The sequence below is a fragment of the Oncorhynchus mykiss genome, unplaced genomic scaffold, assembly GCF_013265735.2.
Source record: "Oncorhynchus mykiss isolate Arlee unplaced genomic scaffold, USDA_OmykA_1.1 un_scaffold_396, whole genome shotgun sequence".
NCBI classification, from domain to species: Eukaryota; Metazoa; Chordata; class Actinopteri; order Salmoniformes; family Salmonidae; genus Oncorhynchus; species Oncorhynchus mykiss.
Window position 1 is genome coordinate 106,072 of NW_023493843.1, and position 6,983 is coordinate 113,054.

The following is a 6,983-nucleotide window of genomic DNA, read 5'->3' on the forward strand; positions in this document are numbered from 1 at the left end:
AATTTTATCATTTATATCAGAATGGCCATATTCTGATGCCAGTTTTAGCGCTCATTCAATGGCGATTTACTACTCTTTCCCATTGAAGGCCATATTGAGGTTAAATCAATGACTGGACTTTTTAATTTATAAAAACAAATGACTATTGAAAGTACAAGTCAGTATCGTGCATAGTTGTTCTGGTCTCTGTGGTGATTTTAGAGCGTTGTTCATATTTCTACTTTTACCGCATACACTTTAACCGGATACCCAGTTACTGTGCTGTAGTCAGGATGGCCGAGCGGTCTAAGGCGCTGTGTTCAGGTCGCAGTCTCCCATGGAGGCGTGGGTTCAAATCCCACTTCTGACAGTTTTTTAGTGCCTCTCAGGAGTCATGCTGCTCAGCAGTAATAATAAGAATGATGAAATAACAACTTCACACAGTGAAATAACAATTCATAATAAACACTCTCAAATGCAGACCTTCTGGAGCTGAGCAAAGATCAAGGTTAAATAAGAAAACAGCTGGACTTAATAACAAATGAATGAGGGGAACATTTTGTGTTATTGCATTATAATGAGTTACTGCATTATCTTTCAGTTGTTAAATTTCACTTTCTGTAGGCTATGCCTGTTGGCCCATTCACTCCTAACAAGCCTGTTTTCTTCTGTCAACGTTGTAGTGGCCGAGTGGTTAAGGCGATGGACTAGAATCCATTAGAATCTTCCTGCGTAGGTTCAAATCCTGCCGACAATGAAAATGCATTTTTTTGACCCCTCCGGAGGTTGAAGTTTAGTCGTGTTTCTTATACCAATCGCATCCTCTCAGATCTCCGCAAGTACATAGGGATTAGTTGTCCATTTGGGATAGAACTGCAGGCCATCTATCCCACTTCACACCTTTACACACCTGGTTATCCAGCCTTCTAGCTCTATAGGCCACAGTAGCATAGGTTACAGGTTTGTAGTCAAGCCACAGATTTCAGGTGAGATCCCATGATACACTCAACAATACAACAACACGATTCTCATGAATAACCATTAAGCCATTTGCTAAAATTTCCCCCATTTTGACATGTGGAAACCTGTTGTCACTCTTACCCTGACGGGAAGCTCCAGACACTTTTTTGGTCCTATCTGAGGCATTTTTAAATTCATGTCAAATTGGCCATATTCTGAAGACACTCTTATAGTCTGCAGGGTAATCGAACTGGCCACATCTAAAGTCAAGCCACAGGTAACAGGTGAGAAACCTTGTTAAACCCTAAAAGAAAAAGAAAAAACTTGATTGCATTGGATATAACCATTAAGTCATTCAGGTCGCAGACTCCCCTATAGGCATGGTTTGAAACCCCCTCCTGACAACTTTTTAGCGCCTGCATGTCATGCACCTTTGTAAAATCCAGTTGAAAAATAAATGACTTAAGGTAAAGTAAATGACACCTAGTTAATATGAGTAGTGAATAGCTATCGTATTTTTAATATTCTGCAAAAACAGCTAGTTGATGAGAGGCTGAAAGAGAATTGCAAGAATCGCGCAATTTCACAGGCGGGCCCCAAACAGGCAAATAACAAAAATTATCTCGGAACGCAGAACTCGTCGGTCGTTGTCAGTGGATTGTATTGGCGGGAAGAACAAAAATATCGTCTGCAGGGTAATCAAAGTCGCCGCATCTAATGTCAAATCACAGGTGAGCTGCCTTGTTAAACCCTGAAAATAAATAATAACACGATTGCGTTGAAATGACTCATTAAGCCATTTGTAAGGATTTCCCCCATGTGGACCTGTTGTCACTCTTACCCTGATGGTTGCTGATATTTCCAGACACTTTTTCAGTCTTATCTGAGGAATTTTATCATTTATATCAGAATGGCCATATTCTGATGCCAGTTTAGCGCTCATTCAATGACGATTTACTACTCTTTCCCATTGAAGGCCATATTGACGTTAAATCAATGACTGGACTTTTTAATTTATAAAAACAAATGACTATTGAAAGTGCAAGTCAGTATCGTGCATAGTTGTTCTGGTCTCTGTGGTGATTTTAGAGCGTTGTTCATATTTCTACTTTTACCGCATACACTTTAACCCGATACCCAGTTACTGTGCTGTAGTCAGGATGGCCGAGCGGTCTAAGGCGCTGCGTTCAGGTCGCAGTCTCCCATGGAGGCGTGGGTTCAAATCCCACTTCTGACAGTATTTTAGTGCCTCTCAGGAGTCATGCTGCTCAGCAGTAATAATAAGAATGATGAAATAACAACTTCACACAGTGAAATAACAATTCATAATAAACACTCTCAAATGCAGACCTTCTGGAGCTGAGCAAAGATCAAGGTTAAATAAGAAAACAGCTGGACTTAATAACAAATGAATGAGGGGAACATTTTGTGTTATTGCATTATAATGAGTTACTGCATTATCTTTCAGTTGTTAAATTTCACTTTCTGTAGGCTATGCCTGTTGGCCCATTCACTCCTAACAAGCTTGTTTTCTTCTGTCAACGTTGTCGTGGCCGAGTGGTTAAGGCGATGGACTAGAAATCCATTAGGATCTTCCTGCGCAGTTTCAAATCCTGCCGACAACGAAAATGCATTTTTTTGACCCCTCCGGAGGTTGAAGTTTAGTCGTGTTTCTTATACCAATCGCATCCTCTCAGATCTCCGCAAGTACATAGGGATTAGTTGTCCATTTGGGATAGGACTGCAGGCCATCTGTCCCACTTCACACCTTTACACACCTGGTTATCCAGCCTTCTAGCTCTATAGGCCACAGTAGCATAGGTTACAGGTTTGTAGTCAAGCCACAGATTTCAGGTGAGATCCCATGATACACTCAACAATACAACAACACGATTCTCATGAATAACCATGAAGCCATTTGCTAAGATTTCCCCCATTTTGACATGTGGAAACCTGTTGTCACTCTTACCCTGACGGGAAGCTCCAGACACTTTTTTGGTCCTATCTGAGGCATTTTTAAATTCATGTCAAATTGGCCATATTCTGAAGACACTCTTATAGTCTGCAGGGTAATCGAACTGGCCACATCTAAAGTCAAGCCACAGGTAACAGGTGAGAAACCTTGTTAAACCCTAAAAGAAAAAGGAAAAACTCAATTGCATTGAAAATAACCATTAAGTCATTCAGGTCGCAGACTCCCCTATAGGCATGGTTTGAAACCCCCAGCTGACAACTTTTTAGCGCCTGCATGTCATGCACCTTTGTAAAATCCAGTTGAAAAATAAATGACTTAAGGTAACGTAAATGACACCTAGTTAATATGAGTAGTGAATAACTATCGTATTTGTAATATTCTGCAAAAACAGCTAGTTGATGAGAGGCTGAAAGAGAATTGCAAGAATCGCGCAATTTCACAGGCGGGCCCCAAACAGGCAAATAACAAAAATAATCTAGGAACGCAGAACTCGTCGGTCGTTGTCAGTGGATTGTATTGGCGGGAAGAACAAAAATATCGTCTGCAGGGTAATCAAAGTCGCCGCATCTAATGTCAAATCACAGGTGAGCTGCCTTGTTAAACCCTGAAAATAAATAATAACACGATTGCGTTGAAATGACTCATTAAGCCATTTGTAAGGATTTCCCCCATGTGGACCTGTTGTCACTCTTACCCTGATGGTTGCTGATATTTCCAGACACTTTTTCAGTCTTATCTGAGGAATTTTATCATTTATATCAGAATGGCCATATTCTGATGCCAGTTTAGCGCTCATTCAATGACGATTTACTACTCTTTCCCATTGAAGGCCATATTGAGGTTAAATCAATGACTGGACTTTTTAATTTATAAAAACAAATGACTATTGAAAGTGCAAGTCAGTATCGTGCATAGTTGTTCTGGTCTCTGTGGTGATTTTAGAGCGTTGTTCATATTTCTACTTTTACCGCATACACTTTAACCCGATACCCAGTTACTGTGCTGTAGTCAGGATGGCTGAGCGGTCTAAGGCGCTGCGTTCAGGTCGCAGTCTCCCATGGAGGCGTGGGTTCAAATCCCACTTCTGACAGTTTTTTAGTGCCGCATGCTGCTCAGCAGTAATAATAAGAATGATGAAATAACAACTTCACACAGTGAAATAACAATTCATAATAAACACTCTCAAATGCAGACCTTCTGGAGCTGAGCAAAGATCAAGGTTAAATAAGAAAACAGCTGGACTTAATAACAAATGAATGAGGGGAACATTTTGTGTTATTGCATTATAATGAGTTACTGCATTATCTTTCAGTTGTTAAATTTCACTTTCTGTAGGCTATGCCTGTTGGCCCATTCACTCCTAACAAGCTTGTTTTCTTCTGTCAACGTTGTCGTGGCCGACTGGTTAAGGCGATGGACTAGAAATCCATTAGGATCTTCCTGCGCAGGTTCAAATCCTGCCGACAACGAAAATGCATTTTTTTGACCCCTCCGGAGGTTGAAGTTTAGTCGTGTTTCTTATACCAATCGCATCCTCTCAGATCTCCGCAAGTACATAGGGATTAGTTGTCCATTTGGGATAGGACTGCAGGCCATCTGTCCCACTTCACACCTTTACACACCTGGTTATCCAGCCTTCTAGCTCTATAGGCCACAGTAGCATAGGTTACAGGTTTGTAGTCAAGCCACAGATTTCAGGTGAGATCCCATGATACACTCAACAATACAACAACACGATTCTCATGAATAACCATGAAGCCATTTGCTAAGATTTCCCCCATTTTGACATGTGGAAACCTGTTGTCACTCTTACCCTGACGGGAAGCTCCAGACACTTTTTTGGTCCTATCTGAGGCATTTTTAAATTCATGTCAAATTGGCCATATTCTGAAGACACTCTTATAGTCTGCAGGGTAATCGAACTGGTCACATCTAAAGTCAAGCCACAGGTAACAGGTGAGAAACCTTGTTAAACCCTAAAAGAAAAAGAAAAAACTTGATTGCATTGAAAATAACCATTAAGTCATTCAGGTCGAAGACTCCCCTATAGGCATGGTTTGAAACCCCCTCCTGACAACTTTTTAGCGCCTGCATGTCATGCACCTTTGTAAAATCCAGTTGAAAAATAAATGACTTAAGGTAACGTAAATGACACCTAGTTAATATGAGTAGTGAATAACTATTGTATTTTTAATATTCTGCAAAAACAGCTAGTTGATGAGAAGCTGAAAGAGAATTGCAAGAATCGCGCAATTTCACAGGCGGGCCCCAAACAGGCAAATAACAAAAATAATCTCGGAACGCAGAACTCGTCGGTCGTTGTTAGTGGATTGTATTGGCGGGAAGAACAAAAATATCGTCTGCAGGGTAATCAAAGTCGCCGCATCTAATGTCAAGTCACAGGTGAGCTGCCTTGTTAAACCCTAAAAATAAATAATAACACGATTGCGTTGAAATTACTCATTAAGCCATTTGTAAGGATTTCCCCCATGTGGACCTGTTGTCACTCTTACCCTGATGGTTGCTGATATTTCCAGACACTTTTTCAGTCTTATCTGAGGAATTTTATCATTTATATCAGAATGGCCATATTCTGATGCCAGTTTAGCGCTCATTCAATGACGATTTACTACTCTTTCCCATTGAAGGCCATATTGAGGTTAAATCAATGACTGGACTTTTTAATTTATAAAAACAAATGACTATTGAAAGTGCAAGTCAGTATCGTGCATAGTTGTTCTGGTCTCTGTGGTGATTTTAGAGCGTTGTTCATATTTCTACTTTTACCGCATACACTTTAACCCGATACCCAGTTACTGTGCTGTAGTCAGGATGGCCGAGCGGTCTAAGGCGCTGCGTTCAGGTCGCAGTCTCCCATGGAGGCGTGGGTTCAAATCCCACTTCTGACAGTTTTTTAGTGCCTCTCAGGAGTCATGCTGCTCAGCAGTAATAATAAGAATGATGAAATAACAACTTCACACAGTGAAATAACAATTCATAATAAACACTCTCAAATGCAGACCTTCTGGAGCTGAGCAAAGATCAAGGTTAAATAAGAAAACAGCTGGACTTAATAACAAATGAATGAGGGGAACATTTTGTGTTATTGCATTATAATGAGTTACTGCATTATCTTTCAGTTGTTAAATTTCACTTTCTGTAGGCTATGCCTGTTGGCCCATTCACTCCTAACAAGCCTGTTGTCTTCTGTCAACGTTGTCGTGGCCGAGTGGTTAAGGCGATGGACTAGAAATCCATTAGAATCTTCCTGCGCAGGTTCAAATCCTGCCGACAACGAAAATGCATTTTTTTGACCCCTCCGGAGGTTGAAGTTTAGTCGTGTTTCTTATACCAATCGCATCCTCTCAGATCTCCGCAAGTACATAGGGATTAGTTGTCCATTTGGGATAGGACTGCAGGCCATCTGTCCCACTTCACACCTTTACACACCTGGTTATCCAGCCTTCTAGCTCTATAGGCCACAGTAGCATAGGTTACAGGTTTGTAGTCAAGCCACAGATTTCAGGTGAGATCCCATGATACACTCAACAATACAACAACACGATTCTCATGAATAACCATGAAGCCATTTGCTAAGATTTCCCCCATTTTGACATGTGGAAACCTGTTGTCACTCTTACCCTGACGGGAAGCTCCAGACACTTTTTTGGTCCTATCTGAGGCATTTTTAAATTCATGTCAAATTGGCCATATTCTGAAGACACTCTTAGGCTGCAGGGTAATCGAACTGGCCACATCTAAAGTCAAGCCACAGGTAACAGGTGAGAAACCTTGTTAAACCCTAAAAGAAAAAGAAAAACTTGATTGCATTGAAAATAACCATTAAGTCATTCAGGTCGCAGACTCCCCTATAGGCATGGTTTGAAACCCCCTCCTGACAATTTTTTAGCGCCTGCATGTCATGCACCTTTGTAAAATCCAGTTGAAAAATAAATGACTTAAGGTAACGTAAATGACACCTAGTTAATATGAGTAGTGAATAACTATCGTATTTTTAATATTCTGCAAAAACAGCTAGTTGATGAGAGGCTGAAAGAGAATTGCAAGA

General features: G+C 40.7%; 2 non-coding genes across 2 annotated transcripts; both read left to right on the top strand.

Annotated features, from left to right (window-relative positions):
• Nucleotides 1-2,093: 2,093 nt before the first annotated feature.
• On the top strand, nt 2,094-2,176 carry trnal-cag. The gene has a single exon. It is a non-coding gene; the product is annotated as a tRNA-Leu (tRNA).
• Nucleotides 2,177-5,740: 3,564 nt separating this feature from the next.
• trnal-cag lies at nt 5,741-5,823 on the top strand. The gene has a single exon. It is a non-coding gene; the product is annotated as a tRNA-Leu (tRNA).
• The last annotated feature ends 1,160 nt before the right edge of the window (nt 5,824-6,983 follow it).